The sequence below is a fragment of the Aotus nancymaae genome, unplaced genomic scaffold, assembly GCF_030222135.1.
Source record: "Aotus nancymaae isolate 86718 unplaced genomic scaffold, 86718_ANA_hifiasm-v0.15.2.pri h1tg000021l, whole genome shotgun sequence".
Lineage (NCBI taxonomy): Eukaryota > Metazoa > Chordata > Mammalia > Primates > Aotidae > Aotus > Aotus nancymaae.
Window position 1 is genome coordinate 10,642,004 of NW_026988433.1, and position 13,536 is coordinate 10,655,539.

General features: G+C 43.8%; 1 protein-coding gene across 20 annotated transcripts in view; it reads left to right on the forward strand.

Moving 5' to 3' along the window:
* Nucleotides 1-13,536, forward strand: part of CLIP1 (CAP-Gly domain containing linker protein 1) — a 135,132-nt gene continuing 121,596 nt past the window's right edge. For 9 of the 20 annotated variants that reach the window (XM_064379636.1, XM_064379640.1, XM_064379643.1 and 6 more), the window contains exons 1-2: nucleotides 99-157; nucleotides 803-916. The gene's annotated coding sequence lies outside the window, so the exon portion shown is untranslated. Of the gene's footprint in view, nucleotides 158-802; nucleotides 917-1,033; nucleotides 1,191-13,536 lie in introns of those variants that run through there. The other 11 variants (XM_064379651.1, XM_064379653.1, XM_064379646.1 and 8 more) reach the window with 7 other exon arrangements.

Here is a 13,536-nt window from a genome sequence, read left to right on the forward strand (position 1 = left end):
GCGCGCGCCCGCCCGGCCCCGCGGCGGCGGCGGCGGCGGCGCGTCACGCTCTCCCCCGCCCCGAGCCGACGAGCCGGCAGGCGGGAGGCGGCGGCCGCGGCGGCTGCTGCTGCTGCTGCAGTGGGGCAGGTGGCGGCGACCGGCGGCGTCAGAGGCGGTGAGAGGAGCGTGGCGCGGGCCCTCTCCCCTTCCTGGCCCTCTCCTCCCCTGCCCGCCTCCCGGCCCGCGCCCTGGGCCCGCCCAGGGTCGGGTCGGGGGTCGAGGCCCGGCGTCCGGGAGCGGGGCTGAGCCTCGGGCGCCGGGGCCATCTGGGAGGAGAGCGCGGGAGTCTCGGGTGGCCGGCGCCGGAGGCCGGGGGTCCCTCTGGAGCTGGAAGAGTGGCGGCTCTGTCAGCGCCGAGCCGGGCCTTCCCTTCCTCCGCCCGCCTCAAGATGGAGCTTGGACTCCTTGCCCCTGCGCCGCCCCAGGCGCCGCTCCCTCCCTCGCGTCCTGCTCCCTCCCCTGGGCCGCGGGGCGGACTTGGGGTCGGCAGGACCTCCGGGAGGCCGAGGCCGGGCGGGACCTGTTGCCCTGGGCGCCGCGCCTGTCACCTGAGCGCATTCCTCACGCCCTGGGCGCCCGGCGCCCGCGAGCCGGCACGGAGGGCACCCTGGCTCGGCTTCCCCTGCTGCCCCGGCTTTTGTTTCCCTCCCGAGTGGGGCTGTGATTCTCGGAGACCGGGGGAGGCTGGAGGTGGCCAGATCGCTCTCGGGTTTCCGAAATCACACCGCTGCCGGGTAACCCGAACCTTCTACCGCGGCAGGGGATTGGCGTTGAAGGCGGATGACACTTGTTCTGAGGCGATTTTACAAGCAGAGCCTAGCGATTGCCCGAATTGGAAGGTCCTGGCTTTCAAACATCGGATTTTGATTCGGGGGTGAGTCCTGAATCTGGCTGTTTCTCCACTTCATGTGGCTTTTCCATCTGGCAGGAGCCGAGCGCCACCCCCTCCTCCCTGCACAGCCCCACCTCTTTGGTATGGAGAAATTACACGTTGTCCGTCATCGGTTTAGATACCTGTTTTTAGCAAAACTTGGGCGCCAGTGAACTGTTTTTTTAAAAAGAGGGCGGAGAAGATTCTGTAATTGTGTGCGTGTGATTCAGCAGCCTGGCCTTCTTCCTCTCTGAGGACAGTGGCCCCTAGCAGCTCTGTAAGTATTAAGTGTTGTCGCCGCGGCTGTCCTTAGGGTTATGATTCTGACTGTTCTTATTTGATTTTTATCACTACTGTTACCGATGGTATCCACGAATCAGGAGAGTGTCTCAGAGTCAGGAATGTGTTTGTTTGACTTTCAGATTTAATGATAACCTTTGGCAGCAATCCCCAGGCATGTCACTTCTCAGCCTTGGAGCCTTTTTTTCCTCTGTAAGTTATAACAATGAACATGTATTGAAGCATCTCGTGGCCAGCCTCTCGGCAAGTCTTTTATGTGCTTTATTTCATTTAATCAACCCAACCCAGTGAGGTTGCTGTAATTATGTGCATTTGACAGGAGGTCATAGAAAGAAAGGTCAAGTAACTTGACAAGGGTCATACAGCTTATGACCCTGTACTAATCGAATAACTAAGTACCTGAAGTCAGAATACCTTTCACCAGCATGCGAGCTCAGGTATTCTGACTTAAGGTGCTTAGTTATTCGATTAGGGAATCTGTGGCAAAAAGCAAGCCTGGTTTGTTTATTTATGAGAGGGTGCTGCCTCACTCTGTCGCGGAGGCTGGAGTGCAGTGAGATCTCAGCTCACTGCAACCTCTGCTTCCTGAGTTCAAGCTATTCTCATGCCTCAGCCTCCTGAGTAACTGGGATTACAGGTGCCCGCCACCATGCCCGGCTACTTTTTGTATTTGTAGTAGAGATGGGGTTTCACCATGTTGCCCAGGCTGGTCTCGAACTCCTGGGCTCAAATGATCCACCCGCCTTGGCTTCCCAAAGTGCTGGGATTACAGGTGTGAACCACCGCACCTGTCCCCAAGGCTGGTCTTTATGAAAGCAAAGTTGAAATTGGTGATTGCTTGTGCCCAATTTTTAAGGTTCAGAGAAAGCAGTTAAGTACCTCTTCCCACTAGATCTAGTTCAAAGAGTTAAAACCGAAACTGCGTGGGACCCTGGGTAGGTATTTTGCCTGAAGATCAAGATTTTCCCCTTCCCTACTTTTTAAATCATTGCTTGAACTCCAGCTTGCACTTGAGCATGACATAAACTAATCTGGTTTCTGTCCTATTGAGGAGTTTAGAATCTGACATCCTTATCCTTTTTTTTTTTTTGACACAGAGTTTCACTCTTGTTGCCTAGGCTGGAGTACAGTGGTGCAATCTTGGGTCACTGCAACCTCTGCCTCCTGGGTTCAAGCTATCATCCTTTCTCAGCCTCCCGAGTAGCTGGGATTACAGGTGTCTGCCACCATGTACGGCTAATTTTTTGCACTTTTGTATTAGAGACAGGATTTCATTATGTTGGCCAGGCTAGTCTCGAACTCCTGACCTCAGGTGATCCACCTGCCTCAGCCTCCTAAACTGCTGGGATTATAGGTGTGAGCCACTACGCCGGCCTGGTGTCCTTATCTTAAAATTTTTTTTTTTTTTAACCTACTGGCTAACATTCACTCTGTCATATCCCATGTGACTCATAACGGCTGTGAACAAACTCAGTCATGTTTGACTCTTGCTTTTTAAGTGCTGTCTGCTGGGTGTAAGAGATGAATTGATTGTCTTATGTCACATACTGGTCACCTGGTGTTCTTCATTATTACTTACAGGTAGATTTGTGGTCTTCCTTGAATAGATATATCAAGGCCAGGGTCTTCATGTTATGGACTCTTGCAGAATTCTATAGAGTTTCATGTACTTTGTAAATGTTTATTTCTTATATATTTTTTTTAATTAAGATTTTTCTTTTTCTTTTTTCTTTGATTTTTAAAAAATTTTTTATTCTTTTTTTTTTTTTTTTTTTGAGACAGAGTCTCACTCTGTTGCCCAGGCTGGAGTGCAGTGGTGCAATTTTGGCTAACGGCAACCTCCGCCTCCTGGGTTCAAGTGATTTTCCCACCTCAGCATCCTAAGTAGCTGGGACAACAGGCACCTGCCACCACACCTGGCTAATGTCTGTATTTTTAGTAGAGCTGGGGTTTTGCCATGTTGGCCAGGCTGGTCTCGAACTCTTGACCTCAAGTGATCCACCTGACTTGACCTCCCAAAGTGTGGGATTATAGGTATGAGCCACTGCGCCCAGCCATTTCTTAGTTAATTGAAAATATAAGGTTCATAAATTTTAAGATTGACTTTATAGAAGTCAAAGCCAAAGGAAAAAAACAGAAGGTAGTGTAGTAAAGTCACAGGAAGAGGGTTTAATATTTGTTAACATTACAAGAGAATTTTGTTTGTATAGTGTTAACTAAATTGAGACTTTGATTTTGTATGACTTCCCACTATCCAAATAATCAACTTCTTTCTCCTCTGAGTGAGAGGTCAAATGTGTTTTTCTCGGATATGAAGAGTAGACATAGACAGTGTTTATTAGTCATGGCGAGCCTGTAGTTCTCCTTTACAGTACTTTTTTTTTAAAAGACAGGGTCTCACTTTGTCACCCAGGTTGGATTGCAGTGGCACAATCATAGTTCACTTCAGCCTTGAACTCCTGGGCTCAAGCAGTCCTCCCGCTTCAGCCTCCTGAGTAGCTAGGACTACAGGTGTGTGCTATCATGACTGGCTAATTTAAAATATATATGTGTGTGTGTGTATATATACGTATATATCCATATATATACATATATGTATATATACATGTGTACATATAAACACATATATACATATATGTATATATACGTGTATATATATATTTTTTTTGAGAAAGAGTCTCACTCTGTTGCCCAGGCTGGAGTGCAATGGTGCAATCTTGGCTCACCACAACCTCTGCCTCCCAGGTTCAAGTGATTTTCCTGCCTCAGCCTCCGAGTAGTTGGGATTACAGGTGCCCGCCACTGCACCCAGCTAATTTTTGTATTTTTAGTAGAGACGAGGTTTCACCATGTTAGGCTGATCTCGAACTCCCAACCTCAGGTGATCCATCCGTCTCGGCCTCCCCAAGTGCTGGGATTATAGGCGTGAGCCACTATGCCTGGCTAAACAAAATTTTTTTTCCTGTAGAGATGAGGTCTTGCTATGTTTCTCTGGCTTGTCTCAACTCCTAGGCTCAAACAGTCCTCCTAACTTGGCCTCCCAAAGTACTGGGATTACTGGCATGAGCCACCATGTCCAACCCCACTGTCCAAATAATCAACTTATTTCCTCTTCCTTGTACAAATGAGGTGGAAGGTCAAGCGTGTTTTTCTTTGATTTGAAGAGTAGACAGTGTTGTTTATTATGACAAGTCTGTAGTTCTCTGTTGCAGTATTTTTGAAGTGTGACAGCTTCTCTAAAGGCACCTTGTAGCGCTATGATGTACCTATCTGTGGGCTGTAACTACGTCTCGTTTGGTATTCATGCAACAAATATTTATTGAGCATGTACTGTGTGCCAGGTACCATTCTAGATGCTGGTGATACCACAGTGAATAAAAGACAAATTCCTATTCTCTTGGAACTTCCCTTCAAGTAGGGAGGGCAGACAAGAAACAGAAATTAAATTTATTTTAGGTTAGGTGATACATGGCAACAAAATAAAATCAGAGAAGGCTACTCAGGAGGCTGAGGCAGGAGAATGGCTTGAACCCTGGAGGCAGAGATTGCAGTGAGCTGAGATCGTGCCACTGCACTCTAGCCTGAGCGACAGAGTGAGACTCTGTCTCAAAAAAAAAATAATAATAATAATCAGAGAAGGGTAAGTGTGAAGTACTGTGGCTAAGAGTTAGAATAATGGAAATTTTACATAGGGCAGCAAGAGGAGACCTAGCTGAGGAGGTGACTTTTGAGTAGAGACTTAAAGGAAGTGAGGGAATGTAGAGCCCAGAGGAAAAAATCCCAGGAAGAAGGAAGGAGGAGGCAGGACGTTTAAGACTTTCTAGCCTGGAGTCCTTAAAATATGTATTTGTTGAAATATGAAAAAATATGGAATAATTTTATGCCTTTTTTTTTTTTTGAGATGGAGTCTTACTTTGTCCCCAGGCTGGAGTGCAGTGGCATGATCTCAGCTCACTGCAACTTCCGACTCCCTGGTTCAAGTGATTCTCCTTGTACCTAAAAAGTGCAATTTTATTTTCAATTAAAAAAACAAGCAAAAAAAAAAGTGATTCTCCTGCCTCTGCCTCCTGAGTAGCTGGGATTACAGGCATGCACCACCATGACCAGCTAATTTTTGTATTTTTAGTAGAGATGGCGTTTCATCATATTGGCCAGGATGGTCTTGATCTCCTGACCTCATGATCCGCTTGCCTCAGCCTCCCAAAGTGCTGGGATTACAGGTGTGAGCCACTGCCCCAGCATTTTTAACTTTTATTTATTTATGTTTTCTATTTAATTGAGACAGAGTCTCGCTCTGTCACCCAGGCTGGAGTGCAGTGGCTCTATCCTGGCTTACTGCAACCTCCGCCTCCAAGCTTCAAGCGATTCTCCTGCCTCAGCCTCCTGAGTAGCTGGGATTACAGGCGCATGCCACCATGCCCAGCTAATTTTTGTATTTTTAGTAGAGACAGGGTTTCGCCATGTTGTCCAGGATGGTCTCAAACTTCTGACCTCTGGTGATCTGCCCACCTCACCTCCCAAAGTGCTGGGATTATAGGCATGAGCCACTGCGCCCAGCCTTTTATTGCTTTTATTTTTTAGAGACAGGGTCTTACTCTGTCACCAGGCTGGTGTGCAGTGGTATAATTAATACTAACTGTAGCCTCGGACTCCTGGGCTCAAACCAGCCTCCTGCCTCAGGCTCCTGAGTAGCTAGGACCACAGGTGGGCACCACCATGCTCAGCAAAATTTTTTTGGAACCCTTGGCCTCAAGCGATCCTCCCACCTTGCCCTCCCAGAGTGTTGGGATTACAGGTGTGATCCACCACACCCGGGCACCATGTTATTGTTATAAGTATTATTATTATTATTATTATTATTTTTTTTTTTTTTTGAGACAGAGTTTCGCTCTTGTTACCCAGGCTGGAGTGCAATGGCGCGATCTCGGCTCACCGCAACCTCCGCCTCCTGGGTTCAGGCAATTTTCCTGCCTCAGCCTCCTGAGTAGCTGGGATTACAGGCATGCGCCACCATTCCCAGCTAATTTTTTTGTATTTTTAGTAGAGATGGGGTTTCACCATGTTGACCAGGATGGTCTCGATCTCTTGACCTCGTGATCCACCCGCCTCGGCCTCCCAAAGTGCTGGGATTACAGGCGTGAGCCACTGCGCCTGGCCCATATATATATTTTTAAATTATTTATTATTATTTTTTTGAGACAGAAGCTCGCTCTGTCACCCAGACTGGCATGCAGTGGTGTGATCTTCACTCACTATAGCCTCTGCCTCCTGGGTTCAAACAGCCTCCTGGGTTCAAACAGCCTCCTGAGTAGTTGGCATTATAGGCATGTGTCACAATGCCCAGACAATTTTTGAGTACTTTTAATATACATGGTGTGTTTCCCATATAGGCGGAATTCAAATAATCTGTATACTTTAAGTTGGCATTTGAGTTACAATGCACTCTTAAGGGAAACCATAATGACCGATGGTACTATACAGGAATTTTGGCCAGGTGCAGTGGCTCATGTCGATATCCCAGCACTTTGGGAGGCTAAGGCAGGAGGATCACTGGAGTCCGGAGAACAGCCTTGGCAACACAGTGAGACCCCCTTCTCTACAAAAACTTTAAAAAATTAGCTGGGTGTGATGGTACATGACTGTAGTCTCGCTTACTTGGGAGGCTGAAGCAGGAGGATCTCTTGAACCCAGGAGGATGTGGTGAACTGTGTTCACACCACTGCATTTCAAGCTGGACAACAGAGTGAGATCCTGCCTCAAAAAAGAACAAAAAACAAAGTACACATATTAAAGTGTACAATTCAATCAAAATTTAAAAATAAAAAGAATTTCAAGGAAGAGTGACCTCTTCAGGTTTCAATGAAGGGAACAGAGAGAGGGAGGCCTTTTTTTTTTGTTGTTTGTAGTTTGGCGACTATAATTAATTAGCCAACTTGAATTTGGCTAGGACATCTGGGGTAATATTCTGGCCCTGACACCAAGTACCAAGGAATCTTGGCCACCATTAGTAAAGAGCTTTTTTTTTTTTTTTTTAAATCTCCATCTGGTACTTCCAGAAGGACAGATTCCACTAGCACTAACTCAGTGGGTGGGTCTACTTTATAATTGTCTATTTATTGTGATTCAGCAACAAAATTTTAAAAATATGCTTTTCAAAATCTTTGAAAAGAGGAAGTAGGCATATTACTGAGTCCCTACTGGGAACCCTCCTTGGTATCTCTTACCCTGGGGAAATGTATTCTCATCTACCTCTTTGCAGGAATGCTAATGAGACTACAGGCAGACATTTTGCTGCCCTAATGTTTTCTCTAAGTGCAAGCTCTAAAATGCTTCCGCCTTGAATTAAGTAGATTGGTGTTTGTTCGCTCCTTTGCTTACTTATATCTAAGTATGGCTTGGATAGATCCCAGTTTAACTCTGACCCTTTTTAACACTTAAAATTGCCAAGTCCTTGATTTATATAATATCTTCTCTGAAGTCAAGGGCCAGAAGATCCAGATGTTCAGGATGTGCAAATCATCCAAAATTTGGGTTTGATGTATAAAGGGAAGGCACTATAATGAGTCTTTTTTTCCCCCGATTCTAAAAATCTCTTTTTTTACTCAAGTATTGCAGTGAAATATTTGGCATATTTTCCCCCTTCTTAGGAAAGATAAGAGTAACTAGGGATGTTTTCCTGAAAATCTTTTAATCAAGGCTTTTGCCCTCTTGCCTCCTCTTCTGGCTGATTTACCCCATATAATAACTTTTTTTTTTCTTTTGAGTCTTGCTCTGTTGCCCAGGCTGGAGTGCAGTGGCATAATCCTGGCTCACTGCAACCTCCGCCTCCCGGGTTCAAGCATTTCTCCTGCCTCAGCCTCCCGAATAGCTGGGATTACAGACATGGCGCCATCCTGTCCAGCTAATTTTTTTTTTTTTTTTTTTTTGTATTTTTAGTACAGACGAGGTTTCACCATGTTGGCGAGGCTGGTCTTGAATTCCTGACATTGTGATCTGCTTGCCTCGGCCTCCCAAAGTGCTGGGATTACAGGCATGAGCCACGGCCCTGGGCCATGACTTCTTATTAGAGACATTATGTTCTAATCTTTAAAGTAGGAAGGAAGCTATTTAGACTTTTCCTTTCAAGACTGTAGAATAAATAAATTTTATAAGCAGGGTGATTTTTCTATAGCATAAGTGAAAGAAAACTTAATGCCTGGGCTTCTGAAAAGTGTGTATCTTTATTACATGAAACCGTATTACTAGTTTGTGTTGAAAGGTATATGTAGCATGCTTAGGTTGTCATCTGGAGAATCTAGTATTAGAATCAGGTTTAGATTTTAGAAAAAAATGTTTTCCAGTAAAGTTTTTTTTGAGAGTGTTAGGTTTTTTTTTTTTTTCCTTATATATTAGTTTTAAGATGGTCATTACATTTTAGTAACATAATGTTCTCCTCTTAAAATATGTGGGTTCATTGAATAAATTATAACATTTGCATATATACAAAAACACAGGAAAAAGAATATTATTAATGATGCTACTGCCCAGAGGAATCTCTTCAATATTTTAGAGTATATTCTTTCAGTCTTTTTTTTTTTTTTTTTTGAGATGGAGTTGCACTCTGTCTCCCAGGCTGGAGTGCAGTGGTTTGATCGCGGCTCACTGCAACCTCTGCCTCCTGGGTTCAAATGATTCTCCTGCCTCAACCTCTCGAGTAGCTGGGATTACAGGCACATGCCACCATGACCGACTAATTTTTGTATTTTTAGTAGAGATAGGGTTTTGCAATATTGGCCAGGCTGGTTTTGAACTCTTGAGCTCATGAGATCTGCCTACCTCAGCCTCCCAAAGTGCTGGGATTAAAGGGGTGAGGCACAGCGCCTGGCCTCAGTCGTCTTATTAAAAAAATTTTTTTGGACAGGTGTGGTGGCTCACCCTTGTAATCCCAGCACTTTGGCAGGCTGAAGTGGGTGGATTCTCGGAGCTTAGGAGTTAGAACTCAGGGCAACATGGCAAAACCCCATCTCTACAAAAACAGGTTATCCGGGCATGATGTTGTGTGTCTCAGCCACTCAGGAAGCTGTGGTGGGAGGATTACTTGAGCCCAGGAGCTTGAGGCTGCAGAAAACCATGATTGTGCCATTGCACTCCAGCTTGGGTGACAGAGTGAGACCCTGTCTCTTTTAAAAAAAAAAAGAGACCGGGCACAGTGGCTCATGCTTATAAACCTAGTGCTTTGGGAGGCTGTGATGGGCAGATCACGTGAGGTCACGAGTTTGAGACCAGCCTGGTCAGCATGGTGAAACCCCGTCTCTACTAAAAATATAAAAAATAGCTAGGTGTGGTGGTGTGCACCTGTAATCCCAGCTACTCAGGAGGCTAAAGCAGGAGAACTGCTTGAGCCTGGGAGGCAGAGGTTGCAGTGAGCCGAGATTGTGCCTTGCATTCCAGCCTAGGCAACAAGAGCGAAACTCCGTCTCAAAAAATAATAATAATAATAATAATAAAAAGAAAAAATAGCTGGTTGTAGATAGTAAGTAGGAAAACTGCTAAGTATGTTAGTTATTTAAAAAAAAAACAGCTTTATTGAGATATAATTTATATGCCATACAGTTTACCAACTTAAAGTTTACAATTCAGTGGTTTTTAGTATACTCACAGTTGTGCAACCATTGCCATTATCAGTTTTACTATATTTTCATTTTTTTTCTTTTTTCCCAGTTGGAAAAGTAAATTTTAGTATATTTTCATCATCCCCAAGAGAAATCATGTATCCATTAGCAGTCAGTCACTCCTTATTTATCCCAACTTTCCCAGCCCTAGGCAGGAGGCCAAGACTTTGATGCCAGCCTGAGCAACATGGCAAATCTACTGTCATCTCTACAGATTTGTTTATTCTGGACATTTCATTTAAAGGGACTCATACACTATGACTGGCTTCCTTCACTTAATACAGCATTTTCAAGGTTCCTCTATGTTGTGGCATGCATCTGCCCTTGATTCCTTTTTATGACTGAATAATATTCTGTTGTGTAGATAAACCCCGAAAACACATTTAGTCTCATCATCACTGGATGAACCTTTGGACTTTTTTCACTTTTTGTCTCTTATGAACACTGCCGCTGTGAGCATTCATGTATATATATATTTTTTCTTTTTGAGATGGAGTTTCATTCTTGTCGCCCAGGCTGGAGTGCAATGGTGCGATCTTGGCTAACTGAAACCTCCACTTCCTGGGTTCACATGATTCTCCTGCCTCAGCCTCCCCAGTATTTGGGATTACAGGCGCCTGCCACCACACTCGCCTGATTTTTATATTTTTATTAGAGACAGGTTTCGCCATGTTGGCCAGACTGATCTCAAACTCCTGACTTCAGGTGATCTGTCCACCTCAGGCTCCCAAAGTGTTGGGATTATAGGTGTGAGCCACCTCGGCTGGCTCTTGTGTATAAATTTTTTTATTTTTATTTTTTTGTGTATAAATTTTTGTGTAGACATATGCTTGCTTTTATCTTGGGTCTATACCTTAGAATGCTATAGAATTGCTGGGTCATATGGGAACTGTACCTTTTGAGGCACTGCAATACTGTTTTCCAAAGTGGTTGTACCACCAGCAATGAATGAGATTCAGCTTGTCCAAATCCTTCCCAGCACTTTTATGTCTTTTTGATTATAGTCAAACTAGAGAGGGTGCAGTGTGGTATTTCGTCATGATTTTGATTTGTATTTACCTGGTGGCTAGTAATATTGAACATCTTTTCGTGTGCTTATTGGCCATTTGTATAGCTTCTTTGGAGAAACAAGCATGTTATCTTTTTCTTTTTGCCTTCAAATTATTACTTATAAGGCTAGGCATGGTGGCTCATGCTTGTAATCCCAGCAGTTTTGGAGGCTGAGGTGGGTGGATGACTTGAGGTCAGGAGTTCGAGACCAGCCTGGCCAACAGGGCAGAACCCCATCTTTAATAAAAATATGAAAATTAGCCAGGCATGGTGGCAGGCACTTGCTACGTGGGAGGGTGAGGCAGGAGAATCTCTTGAACCCGGGAGGCAGAGGTTGTGGTGAGCTGAGATCGCGCCACTGTACTCCAGCCTGGGTGACAGAGCGAGACTCTGTCTCAAAAACCAAACTATATATAGCCAAATTTCAGTTTTGTTACTTTTGGAAGATAGTACAAATTTCTTAACTTTTTGGAGTTCAATTTTCTCACCTATAAATTGGAGATAATAGCTGCTTCATGTAGTGGTTGTGAAGATTAAGTGAATTAATGTGTGTAAAACTCAGTAAATGTTACAATTCTTCCCTGTTATCCTGGTCTCTTCCTCATCTTCTACTGCTAAAGGAAGATACACTTCAACCCCTCAATTTTATTCTTTTATTTAAATCAGAATGGGAGAAAACACTTTTATTGGGATGGAAAATTAAAACCTTTCTTTATACCATGTTTTAGAAAGCAAATTTGAGTAAGAGCGTCTTGCCATTATTTGTTTTGTTTTGTTTTCTTTTCTTTTTTCTGTCTTGCCATTATTGAAGGGCACATTTTTTTTTTTTTTTGAGACAGAGTTTCTTATTGCCCAAGCTGGAGTGCAAGTGATTCACTACCTCCCAGGTTCAAGCGATTCTCCTGCGTAGTTGGCACATGCTACCACGCCTGGCTAATTTTTGTATTTTTAGTAGAGATGGAGTTTCATCATATTGGTTAGGCTGGTCTCGAACTTCTGACTTTAGGTGATCTGCCCACCTCAGCCTCCTAAAGTGCTGGGAGTACAAGCAAGAAAGCTTTTATAAAGAGAAAAACCAACCAAATTAGAAAGTCCTTGATTCTTCTATGAGTTGTCTTTGTGCCCTTTTCTTGTTCAGAACAAACCGTTTGGTATGCTTTTGCTTTTAGTGTGGGCCGTGCCTGACTGTTTAAGGGGTGGTCAACAATATGCCTACTTTTTTCCTTTGTGAAGAATGGAAAGGGAAATCAATCCTTCTTTTTTTTTTTTTTTTTAAAGACAAGGTCTCATCAAAAACCCTCCTTATAGCACGTGGTCTCACTCTGTCTCAAGAAAAACAAACTCATCCAGGCTGGAGTGCGGTGGCACAATCACAGCTCACTGCAGCCTCAATCTCCCAGGCTCAGGTGATCCTTCTGTGTCAGCCTCCCAAATAGCTGGGACTGCAAGCACACGACACCATACCTGGCTAATTTTTTGTAGAGATGGGATTTCGCTGTGTTGCCCAGGCTGGTCTTGAACTCTTGGGCTCAAGTGATCTTGCTGCCTCAGCCTCCCAAAGTGATAAGATTACAAGTATGAGCCACCTTGGCTGGGAGGTCAATTTTAACTTGCCTTGAGATTGACTCTTTCATCTCACTGCTGTATATAACAGTTCAGAAATATTCATCAATTTATATTAGGATCAGCAGCCTGAAGATCGAGGTTTTAGTCCTGGACTGTTAAGTAACTATGACCTTGACAAGTGATTTCACTTTTTAGAATCAGTTTTCTTGTTGGTAAAATGAGGAAGTTGAACTAGATTGCTAAAGTCTCTTCTGATTCTAAAATTTTATGATGCTATATTAAGCACATTGCTTCTTTTTCACGTTAGTATAATTGACTGCTGCCGACCCATTAAGTTCTTCTGGGAGATACTAGAGAGGCTTGATAATTTCAGCCCCTTTTAAGATCTGTGTCTAGTGGTGTGTGTTAGAGTTACAAAGTCACAGGAATTTTGTAGAATTTTTGTGTAAATGAGCAAAATAAATTATTGAGCTTTCCATGTTCCCTTAAAACTTTTTTTCTGCAGATGGAGGAGGATCGGGAGGCTGTTTATTTTCTGCGTGCTAAGTAGTAGGAACATAAATTGTCACTCAGACTGAGCTGTGCAGAGGCATTCTTTATTGCAGGCAGTTGCATCAGAGCACAGTTTCATCTCTACACAAAACATTATCTATGCCGCAGCCTTCTCCCTGGGTTGGTTTTTAATCTTGTCTTTCCTTTTTAAAACTACTCTAGGTACAACTTGTATTCTGTACTGTGTCATACACAGCTTAAGTTTTAAAAACATACAATTTTCAAGCACAGCAATTTTTCAAAGGAGTATGTCTACTCTTGACTTTGGAAAGCTACTATAAACTTTGTGCTTACTGTCAGTGTCTTATTGTATGATATTCTCAAATCAACACTTAAGGTTAGCAGGCTGATTTTATAAATAGCTCTGTAAGGGCTGTCTCTGTTAGAAATTGGAAAGAAAACTCCCTTGTAGCACCTTTGAATTAAGGAGCCAATTAATTTTTTGACCCTTACTGACTCATGTCAGTCCTTCAGTATCTGAATGGGCTTTTCCCATTGATCCAT